Genomic DNA, 21165 nt, shown 5'->3' on the forward strand with positions numbered 1-21165 from the left:
TCCTCTTGAGAAACCTGTATGCAGGTCAGGAAGCAACAGTTAGAACTAGACATGGAACAACAGACTGGTTCCAAATAGGAAAAGGAGTACGTCAAGGCTTTTATCATAACCCTGCTTGTTTAACTTATATGCGGGGTATATCATGAGAAATGCTGGGATGGAAGAAGCTCAAGCTGGAGTCAAGATTGCCGGGGAGAAATATCAATAACCTCAGATATGCAGATGACACCACCCTTATGGCAGAAAGTGAAGAGGAACTAAAGAGCCTCTTGATGAAAGTGAAAGAGGAGAGTGAAAAAGTTGGCTTAAAGCTCAACATTCAGAAAACTAAGATCATTGCATCCAGTCCCATTACTTCATGGCAAATAGATGGGGAAACAGTGAAAACAGTGTCAGACTTTATTTTGGGGGGCTCCAAAATCACTGCAGATGGTGACTGCAGCCATGAAATTAGAAGACGCCTACTCCTTGGAAGGAAAGTTATGACCAACCTAGATAGCATACTAAAAAGCAGAGACATTACTTTTCCAACAAAGATCCATCTAGTCAAGGCTATGGTTTTTCCAGTGGTCATGTATGGCTGTGAGAGTTGGACTGTGAAAAAAGCTGAGCGCCAAAGAATTGATGTTTTTGAACTGGGGTGTTGGAGAAGACTTTTGAGAGTCCCTTGGACAGCAAGGAGGTCCAACCAGTCCATTCTAAAGGAGATCAGTCCTGGGTGTTCATTGAAAGGACTGATGCTGTAGCTGAAACTCCAGTATTTTGGCTACCTCATGTGAAGAGTTGACTCATTGGAAAAGACCCTGATGCTGGGAGGGCTTGGGGGCAGGAGGAGAAGGGGACAACAGAGGATGAGATGGCTGGATGGCATCATCAACTCAATGGGCATGAGTTTGAGTAAACTCTCGAAGTTGGTGATGGACAGGGAGACCTGGTGTGCTGCGATTCATGGGGTCACAAAGAGTTGGACACGACTGAGTCTAACTGACTCAACTGACTGACTAAACTGATAGGTGCATGGGTTTATTTCAGACTCAACTGACTGACTGAACTGATCAGTGCATGGGTTTATTTCTGAGCTTTCTATCTTGTTCCATTGGTCTATGTTTCTGTTTTTTTTGACAGTCCATACTGTCTTGAGGACTGTAGTTTTGTAGTATAATCTGAACTCAGGAAGGTTGATTCCTACAGTTTCATTCTTCTTTCTCAAGACTGCTTTGGCTATTTGGATCTTTTGTGTTTCCATATGAATTGTGAAATCTTTTTTTCTCTTTCTGTGAAAAGTGCCATTGGTAACTTGATGGGGATCACATTGAATCTGTAGATTGCTTTTGGTAGTGTAGTCATTTTCACAATATTGATTCTTCCTACCCAGGAACATGGAATATCTCTCCATCTGTTATGTCACCTTTAATTTCTTTCATTAGTGTCTTACAATTTTCTGTCTACAATTCTTTTGTCTTCCTAGGTAAGTTTCTGTCTACATATTTAATTCTTTTTGTTGCAATGGTGAATGGGATTGATTCCTTTATTTCTTTTTCTGATTTCTCATTGTTAGTATATAGAAATGCAAGTGATTTCTGTGTGTTAATTTTGTATCCTGCAACTTTGCTAAATTCACTGATTAGCTCTAGTAATTTTCTAATACTATCTTTAGGTTTCCTGTGTATAGTATCACTTCATATGCAAACAGTGAGAGCTTTATGCCATCTTTTCCAGTCTGGATTCCTTTTAATTACTTATTTTTTCTTCTCTTATTACTGTAGCTAAGACTTCCAGAACTATGTTGAATAACAGAGAGGAAAATGGGCACCCTTGTCTTGTTCCTGATCTTAAGGGGAATGCTTTCAGGTTTTCACCAGTGAGAATAATGTTTGCTGTAATGTTATCATATATGGCCTTTACTATGTTGAGGTAGATTCCTTCATTTCCGTTTTTTGAAGAGTTTTCATCATAAATGGGTGCTGAATTTTGTCAAAGGCTTTTTCTCCATCTATTGAGATTATCATATATATATTTTTATCTTTCAGTTCCTAATATGGTGTGTCACATTGATTGATTTGCATATATCGAAGAATCCTTGCATTCCTGAGGTAAAAAACAAACTAGATCATGGTGCATGAGCTTTTTGATATGTTGCTGAATTCTGTTTGCTAAAATTTCATTGTGAATTTTTACATCTATGTTCATCAGTGATATTTTCCTGTAATTTTTGTTTTTTGTGTTGTCTCTGTCTGGTTTTGGTATAAGGGTAATGGTGGCCTTTTGAAAGAGTATTAGAAGGATAAGCACTAGCTCTTCTCTAAATGTTTGATATAATTTTATTGTGAAGCCGTCTTGTCCTGGGCTTTTTTTTTTTTTTTTTTTTTTTTTGGGAGATTTTTGATCACAGCTTCAATTTCAGTGCTGTGATTGGTTGTTCATAATTTCTATTTCTTCCTGGTTCAGCCTTGGAAGACTGAAATTTTCTAAGAATCTGTGCATTTCTTCTAGGCTATCTTTTATATTGCCATATGGCAAAGGATTATAAGAGACAAAAAAGAAGAACAAAAGACCCCAAAATTAGTAGAAGGAAAGAAATCATAAAGATACGAGCAGAAATAACTGAAAAAGAAATAAGAGAAACAATAGTAATGGTTAATAAAACTAAAAGCTGGTTCTTTGAGAAGATAAACGAAATTGACAAACCGTTAGCCAGACTCATCAAGAAAAGAGAAAGAAGAATCAAATCAACAAAATTAGAAATGAAAAAGGAAAGGTTAAAACAGACAATGCATTTTTGTTCTTCTTTTTCCAATTGTCTTAGGTATAAAGTTAGGTTGTCTAGTAAATGTTCTTCGTGTTTCTTGAGGTAGGATTGTATTGTTATAAACTGCTTTTGCTGCATTTGTTTTGAGTTGTTGTGTTTTCACTGTCATTTGTTTCTAGAAATTTTTTTATTTCCATTTTGATTTCTTCAGTAACCTTTTGGTTATTTAGAAACGTGTTGTTTAATTTCTATGTGTTTGTGCTTCTTAATTTTTTTTTTCTTGTAATTGGTATCTAGTCTCATAGCATTGTTGTCAGAGAAGATGCTTGATATGATTTCAGTTTTATTAAATTTACTGAGGCTTGATTTGTGGCCCAAGATGTGGTCTCTCCTGGAGAATGTTCCACTGCACTTGAGGAGAAGTTGTATTCTTCTGCATTTGGATGGAATGTCCTGAAGATATCAGTGAGATCCATCTCATTTAATGTATCATTTAAGACGTGTTTCCTTATTGCTTTTCTGTTTTGATGATCTGTCCATTAATGTGAATGGGGTGTTAAACTCCCCTACTATTATTGTGTTACTGTCAATTTCTCCTTTTATGTCTGTTAGTGTTTGTCTTATGTATTTATTGAGGCGCATTTATATTGGGTGCATAGATATTTACAATTGTTATGTCTTCTCCTTGGATTGATCCCTTGATCATTATGTAGTGCCCTTCTATATCTCTTGTAATATTCTTTATTTTAAGGTCTATTTTTTCTGATATGAGAATTGTTACTTCACCTTTCTTTTGCTTCCCATTTTCATGGAATGTATTTTTCCATCCTCTCACTTTCAGTCTATATGTGTCTTTAGGTCTGAAGTAGGTTTCTTGTAGACAGCATATATATGGGTCTTGCTTTTGTATCCATTCAGCCAGTCTGTGTCTTTTGGTCAGAGCATTTAATCCATTTACATTTAAAGTAATTGTTGATACATATGTTCTTATTGCCATTTTCTTAATTGCTTGGGGTTGATTTTGTAGATCTTTTTTCTTCTCTCATATTTCTTGACTATATAAGTCCCTTTAACGTTTGTTGTAAAGCTAGTTTGGTGGTACTGAATTCTCTTAAATTTGCTTGTCTGAAAAGCTTTTTATTTCTCCATTAATTTTGAATGAGATCCTCACTGAGTACAGTAATCTTGGTTGTAGATTTTCCCATTTCATTTTATCCTGCCATTCCCTTCTGGCCTGCAGAGCTTTTGCTGAAAGATCAGCTGTTAAGCTTATGGGGTTTCCCTTGTATGTTACTTGGTCTTTCTCCCTTGCTGCTTTTAATATTCTTTCTTTGTGTTTAATCTTTGTTAGTTTGATTTTATATGTCTTGGTGTGTTTCTCCTTGCTTTTATCCTGTATGGGACCCTTTGCACCTTTTCCATATTGTGGAAATTTTCAACTATAATCTATTCAAACATTTTCTCATACCCTTTCTTTTTATCTTCTTCTTCTGGGACCCCTATAATTTGAATATTGGGGCATTTGATATTGTCCCAGAGGTCTTTGAGACTATCCTCAGTTCTTTTCATTCTTTTTACTTTATTCTGCTCTTCAGAAGTTATTTCCACCATTTCATCTTCCAGCTCACTGATTTGTTTTTCTGTTTCATAAATTCTGCTATTGGTTCCTTCTAGAATATTTTTAATTTCAGTAATTTTGTTGTTTGTCTCTGTAGTTTATTCTTAATTCTTCCAGGTCTTTGTTAATTGATTCTTGCATTTTCTCCATTTTGTTTCAAAGTTTTTGATCATCTTTTTTACCACTATACCGAATTTTTTCTCATCTAATTTGCCTATTTCCTCTTCATTGATTTGGACTTCTGTGTTTCTAGTTTGTTCTTTCATTTTGTGTAGTATTTCTCTGCCTTTTCATTTTTTTTTTTTTAATTTATTGTGTTTGAGGTCTCCATTTCCAAGGCTTAACAGAAAGTCAAATTCTTTCCTTGAAGAAGGTTGAATTCTTTCTTCCTTTTGGTTTCTGCCCTCCTAAGGTTGGTCCAGTGGTTTGTGTAAACTTCATTTAGGGTGAGATTTCTGCTGAGTTTTTGTTTGTTTTTCCTTTAATGGGCAATGCTGACTGAGGTGGTAACCCTGTCTGCTGATGACTGGTTTTGTATTTTTGTTTTGTTTGTTGTTTAGATGAGGCTTCCTGCACAGAGTGCTACTGGTGGTTGGGTGATGCTGGGTCTTATATTCAAGTGGTTTTCTTTGTGTGAGTTCTCACTCTTTGATACTCCCTAGGGTTAGTTCTCTGGTAGTCTAGGGTCTTGGAGTCAGTGTTCCCACTCCAAAGGCTCAGGGCTTAATCTCTGCTCAGGGATGAGGAGTCCACAATTGACTTGTTATGGCATTAAGTGAGATTAAAACAAATATGTGAAAACCAGAAACCAAAGATGATCCCCAGACGAGTGGCAATTACAAAATCAGGCAAATAATAATTAAAATAATGGAATGCACACATTTACATATATACTCATGAGCAAAGTCAAAATAGTCCAACAAAAATAAAGTAAATTGACCTGGTAAACAAAGGAAATAAAAAATTATATTTACCAGTTAAGAACAAAACTAACAAAAACACAAACTGGAAAACAGAACTAAAGCATGGTGTCAAGTGGGGAATAAATCAATGAAAAGAAAAAATAATAAATATGTTGAGAGGAAAAGTAAGATAGGAAAGATAGAAAGAATAGATATGCAAACTTAAATAGAGGTAGATGAAGAAGATTTATATACATTAAAGATTAACTGCAAGGGGAAAAGAACAGTAGGAAAGGCAAACAAAGGAATAAATTGTTAAAAAATAGGTTCACAATATTAAAATTATAAGAAATAGAAGAGAAAAAAACGGAAGAAGAAAGGAAAAAGGGGAAAAAATATAAATAAAGGAAAACTTCACAGAACTGCAAAAACTCAATGTAGAGGCAGAGGTTTATAGCAACAATAAAAAGTATGATTGAATATACACCTATACATATGCACCCATAAGCAAAATCAAAACTGCCCAACAAAAATAAAGTACAATAGATTGATCCAGCAAACAAAGGAAACCAAATATTATATCTATCAGAACAAAACTAACTAAAGCACAGACTGGAAATCAAAACTAAAGCAAGGTGCCAATTGGGGAATAAAGCAATGAAAATAAAACTAACAAATATATTGAGAGGACAAGAGAGAAAGAAAGGATAGAATACATATGCAAAATTAAATAGAGGTAGATAAAAGATATTTATTTACATTAATGATTAACAGCAAGGGAAAAAGAACAGTAGGAGAAACAAACGAAGGAAAAAATGTGGAAAAAATAATAGGTTTAAAAAATTAAAATTAAAAAAGAGAGGGAAAAAAAAATCTCCACAGAACTGCAAAAGCCCAACATAGAGACAGAGGTATATAACAACAATAAAAAAATGTGACTGAGAAAAAAAAAAAAAGCTCAAAATTTCTATTGGATTTCATAGTACCAATAAAATCGACAACTGCAACAGAGGGGGGAACAAAAGAAAAAAAAAAGAAAAAAATCCAAAAGAACCTACAGAACAAGTCAAAACATAAGAATAATAAATGTTTTTCTCCAGTCACTGCTGTCAGAGTCCTTTCCCCGACTGGGAGTCACAGTCCACCTTACCTCCCTAGGATGCCCTCTCTGGACCTGCTGTGGGGGCAGCTCTGATTCTAATCTGGTCCTACTCCTGTGTGTTCTTGCCTCTGATGTCCACAGCTATCCAAACTAGTGCGTTTTCTGTTGTGGGAGCTCTCAATGACCTTTTATATATTCCATAGACACAAAGTCTGCCTAGTTGAGTGTGTGGATTTAATCTGTAGCTTGTACAGCTGTTAGGAAGATTTTTGGTCTTCTTCCTTAGCCACACTGCCCCTGGGTTTCAATTGTGGTTTTATTTCCACCTCTATATGTGGGTTGTCCCCTGGGGTTTGCTCCTGAGGCTGCCCTGGAGGGCTTGGATTTGCCCCTGTGAGGGGCAAGTGTGGACGTGGTGCAGCTGCTTGGGTCACAGGGGTTCTGGCAGCACCGGGCGCTCAGGGGAATTGGCAGCTTGGGCAGCTGGAAACATAGTTCTCTAAAAGGGTATGGTAACCAGTATTGGCAAATAAGCTCCAGTATTCTTGCCTGGAGACCACCCCCTCCCTGACAGAGAAGGCTGGCAGGCCATAGTCTACAGGGTCTCAAAGAGTTGACATGACTAAAGCGACCCTGCGTGCATAGACTCAAGACATTTTTTTTTGCCTGTGGCAGCTCTGCCCCAGTGAAAGTTGAGCGTGAAGGTGGTGCAGTTGCTTGGCTTGTGGGGACCCTGGAGGCGCCTAGTGTGGAGGGACATAGACTGCCTCCACTGCAGGAGTCATGGCCCTATCAGAGTCCTTTTTTCAAGCTTCTTGTGGCTGGCAATCAGAAGTCCTCTTGGGGCAGTCTCCATAGTTCTGCCCATTCAGGCACTTAGAGGGCTCCCTTGCCTGGGGTCCTTCTCTGTTATTTGGCACATCATGCACTTAAAGGGGCACCCTGGGTGGGAGTCCTACTCTGTAGTTCAGAGCATCAGTCACTTAGAGGAGCACCCTTGGTGGGGTCGTATTCTGTGGTTTGGTGTGTCAGGTGTTTGATGGGCCATCCTCTCTGTTGTTCAGCTGCCGATGCTGGCGTATCTGGGGAGAGAGGGCATGGTGATGACTCCACGCCCTACACGTGACTCAGCAGTATTGCCTTGCTTCCATGACTGCCTGGCTTTCCTCCACTGGCATTTCCCACCACGATCTCCTCCCTCACATCCCCTCGATCTGTCTCCCCAGGGTCAACAGCAGCCATCACCCTGGAAGTGCTCTACAATCCCTGAAGTCCAGCTCCCAGCCGCTGTGCCTTCCAGGGGACCAGGGTTCCTGTCTGGCGTAGTATGGCTGCAGCAAGGACTGTGATTCTCACTCCATTTAGGCTGCCACAGACCAGCTGTTTCCCTCTCAGCCTTGAATGTTTCTCCTCTGACTCAGACAATTGCCCTGATGTGGGGATCGGACCCCGGCTTCAGTTTCCCCACCTGCTGAGGGCAGGTTCAGCCCTACTAACACTCCTGTTTTTCCCCTTAGTTCCTTTGTGCTACCAAGGTTTGTGTGGCTCTCTGTATTCTTTTACACTTGTAAGGTACTCCTGTCTGCTCTCAGCTGGGGTTCTGCATGCACTTCTGTGTCTGAGGGTGTATTCCTGATGTATCTGTGGAGAGAGATGTGCTCCACATACACTGACTCCCTAGCCATCTGTTTCCCCCTGTATTTTTCAATTGTTTAAAACCTTGTGAACACTACAAATGAATGTCTCTTTATAAAAGAGGGCTTGACCTTTGAGAAAGTGCCCATGGTTTGGGTGAGGCTATGTAGGTGATCTCTGAAGATGAACCTCTGAAAGAACATTTGGACAAGTTTGCAAAGTAGAGGAGATATAATTGCTTGTGGAATCATGATCTAAAGGGGGAAAAATTAGTTTACTGGTTATTTTAAGTCACTTATCTTGTTGACACTATGCAACCTAGTTTTTAGAAGGAAAAAGGAAAAAAAAAAAAAAAAACCATGAAAACTTGATACTTGAAAATATTAGTTTCACATCCATAATCTCTCTCCACCATCTTTCTAGGAGCCCTATCACCCTTAACTCTCGTCACTGCACCCTCAACGGAACACAGCAGGACTCAGAATCTCAGATCTCATAAGGGAGATAATTTGGGGAGGATTACTCATAAAACCATCACATATTTTCCCTCTATTACTGAACTCATTGACTTGCTTGTTTATCACCAACAAGGGAAAGAAAGAAATGTTAAGAATGTGGCAAAAGAAGGACCTAATAACATTTGCTAACTGTAGTAAGACTGTGTTTATATATTGTACAGTGTAGGAATTAAAGCTACTCAATAATCTTTTGACATGACTTTTCATATAGCATTCTCTATATAGAAAAGTAAATATGATATTAGAAAAAGAAAAAAAAAAAAACCCTAGATAGTCAAAACTGCCAAGTGAATCCAAGCAGTCAAATACTATATTCTGGAATGGTTATTAAAATTAAATATTTTTGCCATGGGATATGCCTTCTGTTTAAGATAGTTACAATTTTGAGTTACATGTAAGAATGCATATTGATATAGCTGTATTATACAAATATAACATTTGATTTTATATTTTAAATTATGTCATTTCTTTATTTGTATATATGCTATGTTTTAGCCCATGAAAAATTTCACATAGAATTAAACTTGAACGTACCAATAAAGGTTAAAAGTAAATGAAGGTTTCTGTAAAAGTCTAGCTTTGATGAACAGTGTACAAATTATTCCATGATATTTAATTAAATCTAAGCACCAGAAATGTTCTGAGATGTTAATGAGCCTGAGTTATCTTACCTTTTATGTTGACCTTCAGGTGAGACTTTATTTTTTTATTTGGAATGCCATGATGAATGCTCATATGTAAAGACATTCATTTTTTAATAAAATATGTCAAGATGTATTCTATTCATTTTGTCTTTTCTCATTTTAGAAATGATCTATTACTTATACTCTAAGGACACAATACATCATATTCCTCAATATATCATTCCTTATGGCTTACTGCTGGGTTAATTTTGGATTAAAATTATGGAGTATCAATTTAAATTTGAATGATAATAGATTTGTAAATGATAGCTCAGTATTATCAAACAATATAATATTTGGTATAAAACTGATATCAGACAAGTGTTTTTAGAGAATACATGAGATTATCAATCAGAATTATTTTCTGTTTCATTTAGAAAAATACTTTGATTATCTCAGAAATATTTTAACATACAAGTATCAGTTTTATTCATTTTAATTTTTAAAGAAGCTTCTGTAAGTCTAGTCAATTTTTTTCAATATCAAATTTATATGCTCAATATTGTTCAGGCATTTTTTGATCAAATTGAGAATTTGTTTCAGCCTTTTGTGGTAAAATTGAGATTGGTTTGTACTATTTAACCTCTATATGACTGCTTCCTTGAAGGAAGGTAGTGTGTAAGATACTGATTTCTCTAAATGTTTAGAATTGGCATTAGTAGGAAAATAGAATATTTTATTATACGTAATTCTTTTTGGCCGTGCTGTTCAGCATGCAGTATCTTAATTGCCTGAGCAGGGTTCAAACCCTTGTCTCTTCCTGTGGAAGCAAAGAGTCTTACCCACTGAACAGCCAAAGGAGTCCCATGCAGAATATTTCAAAAGTCAGAAATATAAAATCTTTGATCTTTCAGAGCACAACAGCTTAGTTTTTATAGAAAACTGAGATTCACACATGTAATGATTAACCCAGTGTCAATCACCTAGCAGATGTTTAATAAATACCAATTATTAACTGGTGGTTATTTACTGTCCTTAACTGTTAATTTTCATAAGTTAAAATCACATGTAAAACACTGTGTTAGGAATTCCTGGTGCTGCACATATATCAAGATAATATGTACTCATCACAAAGAAAACAGTTTTCTATATATTTAGTGTTATATCTATATAAATATTGGATTTTCTCTAAACTTACCGTGATTATCATTGATGATGTGCATAAGTCAAATAATTATGCTTTAGAACCTAAACTTATACAGTGCTATGTCACTTACATCTCACTAAACCTGGAAACAAAGGAAATACACACAGGGATTGTCTCTTCCTTGATACTGAAACAAAAATAGCTGTTTAATAAAATTTGATGAGTTATGTGAAAATTTTTAATGTCATATGAAGAGACCAAAAAAGTGAGAAAAATATTTCAAGGCCTCTTGTCTTAATGATACACACATTATTTATTTTTATGCACTCTATGCCTACTTTATATGCACTATAGTTCTAGAGTCTAGATATTGTTCATTATATGAAGCTTATGTCCTATAAACAACATAATTAGATAATAAGTAACTTGAGCTCTATTTGTGTTTTACTCTCTCCTTTTCTCTCACACAGTTTTTCTCCTTGTTCCTTCTTTTCCCTTTCTTCATTGTTTTTCTCCTTAGTGCTATAATGTATTCTCATTACTTCAACATAAGAAAGAAATGTTTGTCTTTCACCACCAGAAAGAGTAGAAATCAATAATTGTAGGGCTTGAAAATACAAACTGTGTTGCACTAGGAAATATTTCAAATGCTCTTGGGAGTACTCCTCTTTTAACAATTGAAATCACTTTCTATATATAATACAATTAGTTCTTATTATTAATGTTCAACTAGAAGAGTAGTCTGGGAAACACTATCAATGTTCTAGCATCTAAGTATTGTGCTTTATGTATGTGATTTGGTCAGTGTCACGTATGTATACCACAGTAACAAGTTCATCTCTCTTACAAGTTCTTTATGTGTCTATTTTCCCATTATCAACATAGTACCATTTTTCTAAGCATGACCGCATACAGGAGAGTCAGAAATAAAAGAACATTTTACTTTGATTTGTTTAATTGTTGTTACTTTGGGTGATATTGTGAGATATATTTCTCCCTTTTTTCTATGGTTATATTATATAATCTGATGAAAAGCTATGCATCTCCAGGCACCTATAATTACCAATTATGGGAATGTTAATTTCAATCACAAGAAAAAATCACAGTAATGTATGAATATTTTATTTTGTCTTTCAGATATTGACAATTAACCAAAAAGATAAAAGTGAACTGTATTTGTCTTAAAAAAAAACAAAACTCAAATCTGTGATAATATAATATAACTTGATTTATATTATTTATTTTCTTTATTGTAGTTTCAGGAAGCAATTATAAGTCATTAAAATATAAATATATTAAAGTAAATGCATTCAATAGCACAAATAGTATTATCTTTTAACCTCCTAATTCTATAACTCAGTGGGCAACAACACTGGGTTGTTGGAACTAAGACATCTATTAGTTCCTGTTGAATATAGAATTTTAGAGAAATCCAAATTTGGTCTTGTAGATCTCAAGCTTCCTTACAATCTATCTTTTCTACTGCCACTTGCTTTGCTGTTTTGGTTAGATGGTTGTCAGTATTTTTAAAACAAAAAAAAAAAAAAAAAGAGAGAGAGAGAAGCAAAAATAAATAGCCTACTAATTTTAGTTTAAAAAATATGCCTTGAGAGAACACAATAAAATACTATTTAGCATACTGTCCTAAAAATATACTAGTTAACTACAAAAAGCACACAACAAACATTCGGCATCGACTTTAAACCACTCAGTGTTTCAAAGGCAGCCAGTTGGTTGTTTACGTAAAAGATGCTCAACATCACTCATCATCAGAGAAATGCAAATCAAAACCACAGTGAGGTACCATTACACGCCAGTCAGGATGGCTGCTATCCAAACGTCTACAAGCAATAAATGCTGGAGAGGGTGTGGAGAAAAGGGAACCCTCTTACACTGTTGGTGGGAATGCAAACTAGTACAGCCGCTATGGAGAACAGTGTGGCGATTTCTTAAAAAACTGGAAATAGAACTGCCATTTGACCCAGCAATCCCACACCTGGGCATACACACTGAGGAAACCAGATCTGAAAGAGACACGTGCACCCCAATGTTCATCGCAGCACTGTTTATAATAGTCAGGACATGGAAGCAACCTAGATGCCCATCAGCAGACGAATGGATAAGGAAGCTGTGGTACATGTACACCATGGAATATTACTCAGCCATTAAAAAGAATTCATTTGAATCAGTTCTAATGAGATGGGTGAAAGTGGAGCCCATTATACATAGTGAAGTAAGCCAGAAAGATAAAGACCATTACAGTATCCTAACACATATATATGGAATTTAGAAAGATGGTAATGATAACCCTATATTCAAAACAGAAAAAGAGACACAGATGTACAGAACAGACTTTTGGACTCTGTGGGAGAAGGCGAGGGTGGGATGTTTCAAGAGAACAGCATTGAAACATGTGTATTATCTAGGGTGAAACAGATCACCAGCCCAGGTTGGATGCATGAGACAAGTGCTCGGGCCTGGTGCACTGGGAAGACCCAGAGGGATCGGGTAAAGAGGGAAGTGGGAGGGGGGAACGGGATGGGGAATACATGTAAATCCATGGCTGATTCATGTCAATGTATGGCAAAAACCACTACAATATTGTAATTAGCCTCCAACTAATAAAAATAAATGGAAAAAAGTTTTCATAAAAAAATAGAAACCTATTTCTTAATAAATTAAAAAAATCTCAATTATCACAGATTGAACTGAACTGAACTTAGATTAAAATAATAAGGTAGAATAAATGTCACCTTATCTGAAAAGACAGCATCCTATGCAAAGGAAGACCTAATCCAAACAGGATTGGAGCATAAACGCCAGCAGAATCCCCGGCATTGCAGTGATGACTTTAGATTAATGTCAAGCTCAAGCAGCATTCATTTTAGCAACTACCAAATTTAAGTTAATTTACAGTTCAGCTGAAAATATCTTGTCTATTTATTATCTGTCTAAATAATATATTTATAAACACATTCGCATGTAAGTGTGTACAAAGAGAGAGAGAAAGAAAAATGAAGGTAACATAATGCCTCATGCTTCTCAAACATTGCTAATAGCTTAAAAAATAACATCAACTTGCTCTAGGAAATAACTGTCCCTAGAAGATAGACATACAAAACAAATAATATCTTATTTGTCAAGTTTAACAATGCACTCACCAAGATTTACATCTAGGTTCCTTCTTCTCTGTGACTCCCAATCCAAAGATATTTGGTCAAATTGACCATCTCAAACAATTAATTTCCCTTTATGATTCTCCTTAAAATCAACCAGCATTTAACCTAAAATCCCATAAAGACTTTTCACTAATTTTCCTATTTTGAAACATTTCCAAAACTGTGTGATAGATGTGATGTGTACTTCATTTATATATGTGTAATGCTCTTTTGAACTATAACTATAAATAAAACCTGAAAACTATGTCACGTATAGAACGTTTATAAGCTGCCACAAAATGTGCCAGGTACATTTGTCTCTTCATCCTGTCATAAAACCTATCAAGGAAGCAATAATGTTACAAACATATTATAGGTGAGAAAAATCTGAACTTACAGAGGTGAAGTCATGTGCTTACTATACTGTAAGTATGTGTAGGAATTTTTGCCCAAGCTTCACAACTCCAGAATCCAATATGCCAAACCACACTTTCAGTGCCATGCGGAGGCATACAGTACCCCAAGGTGAAATTTGATTGGAAAATTCAATGTATATCTTTATTTAAAATTTTGATGTTTTATTAACTATGGATATTTCATATTAATTTTTACTTAAAAAAATGTTGCTTTCACAGAGTTCAAAAGTCTGTTCTGTATTTCTGTGTCTTTTTCTGTTTTGCATATAGGGTTATCGTTACCATCTTTCTAAATTCCATATATATGTGTTAGTATGCTGTAATGTTCTTTATCTTTCTGGCTTACTTCACTCTGTATAAGGGGCTCCAGTTTCATCCATCTCATTAGAACTGATTCAAAATGAATTCTTTTTAATGGCTGAGTAATATTCCATGGTGTATATGTACCACAGCTTCCTTATCCATTCATCTGCTGATGGGCATCTAGGTTGTTTCCATGTCCTGGCTATTATAAACAGTGCTGCGATGAACATTGGGGTGCATGTGTCTCTTTCAGATCTGGTTTCCTCAGTGTGTATGGCCAGAAGTGGGATTGCTGGGTCATATGGCAGTTCTATTTCCAGTTTTTTAAGAAATCTCCACACTGTTTTCCATAGCGGCTGTACTAGTTTGCATTCCCACCAACGGTGTAAGAGGGTTCCCTTTTCTAACTCTGTGGGAGAATGTGAGGGTGGGATATTTCAAAAGAACAGCATGTATACTATCTATGGTGAAACAGATCACCAGCCCAGGTGGGATGCATGAGACAAGTGCTCGGGCCTGGTGCACTGGGAAGACCCAGAGGAATCGGGTGGAGAGGGAGGTGGGAGGGGGGATCGGGATGGGGAATACGTGTAAATCTATTGCTGATTCATATCAATGTATGACAAAAAAATAAATAAATAAATAAATTTTAAAAAAATGTTGCTTTAAGATATTGATTAACGAGAATTTAGTATCCCATTAAACTTTTTACCCAAGGCAACTGTCTCACTCACTTTACTTGCCTGGCTCTATTCTTACCTCTGTGACATATCTACGGGAAAATGAAGAGTTCATTTGAAATTTTTGATTCACTATTCTGATTTAATAAACATGAGAAACTTGTGTAATTTATTCCTCCATCCATGAAATGCAAATTGAATATATGATACTTTTATGGATATTCAACTAGTGATTTATGAAGATTATTCAAGTGTCATTGTCTTTATTTCAAGGAGATTTACTATAAAATAAAAGATCGATGAACAAAGGTGGAACTCAGAATCATCAGCCTTTACCTATGAACATTATAATAGAGTTTATAAGCATCTCCAATATGTCAATGAGACAATTTTCATCCTCCAAACAACCATGTTAAGGATACTTGGCAAGCAAATTTATACACAATTTATTACCGAGGAAAATAGAACATCTAAAAGGAATGAAGTTAAGAATGAAATCTTCTCTTTGTTCATTGCTGAATTCTGTCCTTCTTGCAGCTGAGCCCATTATCCAATGAAAATACTGAGATATCTTAAAGGTAAACTGAAATAAACTGGCAACATACTGTAAGTTATATAAGATCTTATCATTGGAGGTTGCTAGGTGTAGGATATAAACAAAGTATCTACTATACTTGTGACTTATGTTGAATTTTAAACATTTGAGGATTATTTGAAATTTAACTTAAAAAAAAAAACTCTGGAAAATAAGCAAAAATAAACAAATGGGACTTAATCAATCTTAAAAGCTGTTGTATAGCAAAGGAAATAAATAAGATTAAAAGACAACACTCAGAGTGGGAGAAAATCATTGCAAATGAAACAACTGACAAAGGATTAGTCTCCAAAAATATAAGCAGCTCAATCAATTCAATAACAGAAAAACAAACAACCCAATAAAATAATGGGCAGAAGGCCTAAATAGACATTTCTCCAAAGAAGACATAAGATGGCCAAAAAATGCATGAAAAGATGCTCAATATCACTCATTATTAGGGAAAAGCAAATCAAAACTACAATGAGGTATCATCTCACACCAGTCAGAATGGCCATCATTAAAAAAATCTACAAACAATAAATGCTAGAGAGGTTGTGGAGAAAAAGGAACCTTCTTACACTGTTGTGGGAAGGTAAATTTATATAACCCCTATGGAAAACAGTATGAAGTTTCCTTTAGAAATTAGAAATATAATTACCATATGACCCAACAATCCCTCTACTGGATACATACCCTGAGAAAACCATAATTGAAAGAGATGCATGTACCCCAATATTCATTGCAGAACTTTTTTTACAGTAGGTAGGACATGGAAGCAACCTAGATGTCCATCAACAGGTGAATGGATAAAGAAGATATGGTATATACATATACAATGGAATATTATTCAGCTATAACAAAGAACACATTTGAGTCAGTCCTAATGAGGTGGATAAACCTAGAGCCTACTGTACAGAGTGAAGTAAGTCAGAAAGAGAAAGACAAATATTGTGTATCAACACAAGTGTATGAAGTCTAGAAAGATGGTACTGATGAACCTATTTGAAGGGCAGCAATGAAGACACAGACATTAGAGAATAGACTTGTGGACAGTCGGGGAAGGAGAGGGTGGAATGAATGGAGAAAGTAGCATACACGTTACCCTACATAAAATAGATAACCAGTGGGAATTTACTGTGTGACACCAGGAGCTCAACCCAGTGCTCTGTGACAACCTGGAGGGTGGGATGAGGTGGGCGATGGGAGGGAGGTCCAAGAGGGAGGGGACATATGTATACCTGTGGCTGATTCTTGTTGATGTATGGCAGAAACAAGCATGATATTGTATAGCAATTATCCACCAATTAAATAAAAAAAAACTGGGAAAGAACATGGGAGAAAACTACACAGGGAGAGGCAAGTGTCACAAACTTCTTCAAATGATTTAAAATGTATAAAACCTTCATGCACTTGTTTGTTCATTTCTCAATTTGAATATGAGTTGGGTTTTTGGAGAGCAGGCATCTCTAAAACCTCTTAGAAGAACTCTTCTGTACATCTGTGTCTCTTTTTCTGTTTTGCATATAAGGTTATCGTTACCGTCCTTTTAAATTCCATATATATGCATTAGTATACTGTATTGGTCTTTATCTTTCTGGCTTACTTCACTCTGTATAATAGACTCTGTGGGAGAAGGGGAGGGTGGGATGTTCTGAGAGAACAGCATTGAAACAAGTATACTATCAAGGGTGAAACAGATCACCAGCCCAGGTTGGATGCATGAGATGGGTGCTCAGGGCTGGTGCACTGGGAAGACCCAGAGGGATGGGATGGAGAGGGAGGCGGGAGGGGGGATCAGGATGGGGAACACATGTAAATCCATGGCTGATTCATGTCAATGTATGGCAAAAACCACTACAATATTGTAAAGTAATTAGCCTCCAACAAATAAAAATAAATGGAAAAAAAAAATAAAATAAAAGAAGAAGAATTCTTCAGAAGAGTAATGAGAATGAAATTAGTTTTTAAAAATAAGTTTACTATAGGATAAATGTAATCTACAAGTGGCTACTTAATGCTATATATAATAGAAATTACATTATTGTTGATATCAGACTGAGTTATGTACACTTCTTCATGACACCTCAGATTATCTATCCAAATCCATTGTTGTTCAGAAGCTCAGTCATGTCCATTTCTTTGCAACTCCATAGACTGCAACACACCAGACTTCCCTGTCCTTCAAAATCTCCTGGAGCTTGCTCAAACTCATGTACATTGAATAGGTGATGCCATGCAACCAACTCATCCTCTGTTGTCCCCATCTCCTCCTGCCTTCAATCTTTCCCAGCATCAGGGTCTTTTCTAATGAGTCGCTTTTTACATAGGTGGTCAAAGTATTGGAGCCTCAGCTACAGCATCAGTCTTTTCAATGAATATTCAGGGTTGATTTCTGTTAGGATTGACTGATTTGATCTCCTTGCAGTCCAAGGGTCTCTCAAGAGCCTTGTCCAACACCACAGTTCAAAAGCATCAATTCTTCAGTGTTCAGACTTCTTTATGGTCCAATTCTCATATCCATACTTGACTACTGGAAAAACCATAGCTTTGCCTAGATGGACCTTTGTTGGCAAAATAATGTCTCTGCTTTTTAATATGCTGCCTAGGTTTGTCATAGCTTTTCTTCCAAGGAGCAAGTGTCTTAGCTTCATGGTTGCAGTCTCCATCTGCAGTGATTTTGGAGCCCAAGAAAATAAAGTCTGTCACTGTTTTCCATTGTTTCCCCATCTATTTGCCATGAAGTGATGGAACTGGATCCCTTGATCTTAGTTTTCTGAATGTTGAGTTTTAAGCCAGTTTTTTTCACTCTCCTCTATCATCTTCAACAAGAGCTCTTTAGTTCCTCTTTGCTTTCTGCCTAAGGGTGGTGTCATCTACATATCTGAGATTATTGATATTTCTCCTGGCAATCTTGATTCTAGCTTGTGCTTCATCCACCCTGGCGTTTTGCATGATGCATTCTGCATATAAGTTAAATAAATGGGGTGACAGTATACAACCTTGACATACTCCTTTCCCAATTTGGAACTAGTTCATTTTTTCACATCTGGTATTAACTGTTGCTTCTTGACCTGCACATGATTTTCTCTGGAGGCAGGTAAAAGATCTGGTATTCCCATCTCTTGAATAATTTTCCACAGTTCACTGTGATCCACACAGTCAAAGGTTTTAGTGTAGTCAGTGAAGCAGAAGTAGATGTTTTTTCTGAAATCCCTTTGCTTTTTCTATGTTCCAACGGATGCTAGCAATTTGATCTCTGGTTCCTCTTCTTTTTCTAAATCCAGCTTGAATGTTTGGAAGTTCTTGGTTCACGTACTTTTGAAACCTAGTTTGGAGAATTTTGAGCATCACTTTGATAGCGTGTGAAATGAGTTCAATTGGGATTGGAAAGAAAACTGACCTTTTTGGGTCCTGTGGCCACTGCTGAATTTTCCAAATCAAAATCCATGACCTACTAAAATCTTCTCATTAAATTTGCTGCTTCTCCTACAATCTCTTTATCTCCTTTAACTACCATCTATTCTATTGTCACAAAGACACTTGACTCACTCTCTGGCCTCACCTAATTAATTGCGAAGTATATTTAATTGCTTTACTCCAAAATCTCTGAAACTGTCCATATCTCCATAGCATCTTTTGTTCAGGCCACTAAAGTCTCTAGTTTGAACTCCTTATCTGATACTCTCTCTTGTATATGCCAATTCCAATATATCATTATAATCACAGCTGTGTAATAGAATAGAGACAAGATAATATCAAACTTTCAAATTTGTTTTGATCAAGGTTTCTTAAAGTGGCTGTATTGACATTTTGAGCTAGATAATTCTTTGTTGTGTCCTTTCCATTCCATCATAAGATATTTAGCAGCAGGCTGGGTTTTCTATCTTCTTGATGTCAGTAGCACAACCATCCCTACAATCTTAATGAACAAAATGTCTCTGGACTTTGTTAAATGTCCCCAGCTGAGAGAAATACTGCTCTTAATTGAGAATCACTCTTTAAAACCATCAGGAAAAAAAATCACACCTCTGAATATGGCATATATGAGTCTCTTAATCAAGTGGCTTTTGCCAATTAGAGAACAGAAAATAGAACTTGGTCCTCATTTATTGCAAGGGTTACTTACTTTTTAACATCTTTGAGAATAGACGCAACTGGTGTCTTGTTTATCACAATGTTCCAAACATAAATTGTGTAGAAATAATCTCAAGCAAATCTAGCACTGCTTCCCTAGCAACACAATTAATCTTAGTTTCCTACCCATAGGGATAAAATTTCTAATGAACTTCCTGTCCCATTAAAGATATCCTTCTGCACTAAAAAGTTGTGATTTATAGAAGCTAAAAGTTTTGACAAGGAATGCTAAAGCTGATGTTGAAGAGCTTTTCTAAAGAGAAGAGGAGGTTTACATAGATAACAAAGAAAATTGAATTGAAATTTCATATAATAAATGAGCAAATTGAGAGATAAAAATATGAAGCAAGTTTCTGTATGCCCCAAAACATATTGTTTGGGACAATTGGGCCTCTTTTTTTTTTTTTTTTGAATACTTGTCTAGTACTAAATTTAAGTGAACCTTAATCCAACTAAATCAAAAATACTTTGAGACAATAGAGGAATAGTGACTGAGAACTTCTCGATAAATGATAAAGGAAAATAATTTTTGCACCATTAAAGAAGTCCTAAGAATTACACTGCACTATAGTGCAATCTAGTAAGCTATTGTTCGTTCATTAGGAAAGATAAAATAATCTAGGAAATATACTCTGCTTAAAAAAATATATTTAAGACTTTTTATTAAGTATTTAACACCTTGGCAAAATAAAATGTTTTGTACTTTCCAGGAGTTTGGAATCAACTTTGAAAGATATAAGTTTTGCTAGAGATCATTGAACTTTCTTTCAGTAAAGATAAAAAACAAAATTTATTTTTCTCTGTGGTTAAAATGAACAACCATGATAATGTCAAATTTTGGAAAGGTAATTATAAATTATTTAAGCAATAACTTGTTAAATTAAATAAAATTTTATATCTCACAATAAGATAATTTAATGTATCATACACATATAAACCTTAGACCATTGAATATATATTATCATGGCAATTTATTTATCATATAAAGTAAGGTCATCTTTTCCACAAGCAAATTAATAGCAGTGGTTATATTAAGGCTTGTTTTTAAAAGACAGTACTGACAATATAGCAAAGTCCTTGCTGAGGCTAATTTGTGGACACAAGGTAGGATATGTTAAAGTTATAAAGCATTTGGAGAAGCATGATGCCATGGCAACTCATTTTTTAAAAATTCACAATAGACGTAATAAAAAACTATCCTCACATAGAATTCAAAAGTCTGAAAAATAGAAATTTCAGTACTTTCCTATAGGACATTTCTGATTCATGTTAATGTCTTTGTGACTAATTTCTTATGACTATAAACTGAGAAATTATAGTTACAATAAAGCATCAGTGCTTTCTTCAGTAATATCAACAGTGTTACGTTCATATTTTAGAAATAATCTGTGCTATATATTTTGTGTGTATGTTGGTATTGCATAGTAATAACAGAGGTTTAACATATTTTTTGAAAAATAAATGATTAAATAATATATTTAGTTAATGAATAAGCATCACTAGCTAAAAGTCTGTTTAGAGCAGGAACTGTGCTACACTGCTTATAGCTGACTTTTGTCGACTAATTTTCCCCGGCACCTGGTGACAGCATTATATTAATTAT

The sequence above is a fragment of the Cervus elaphus genome, chromosome 30, assembly GCF_910594005.1.
Source record: "Cervus elaphus chromosome 30, mCerEla1.1, whole genome shotgun sequence".
Lineage (NCBI taxonomy): Eukaryota > Metazoa > Chordata > Mammalia > Artiodactyla > Cervidae > Cervus > Cervus elaphus.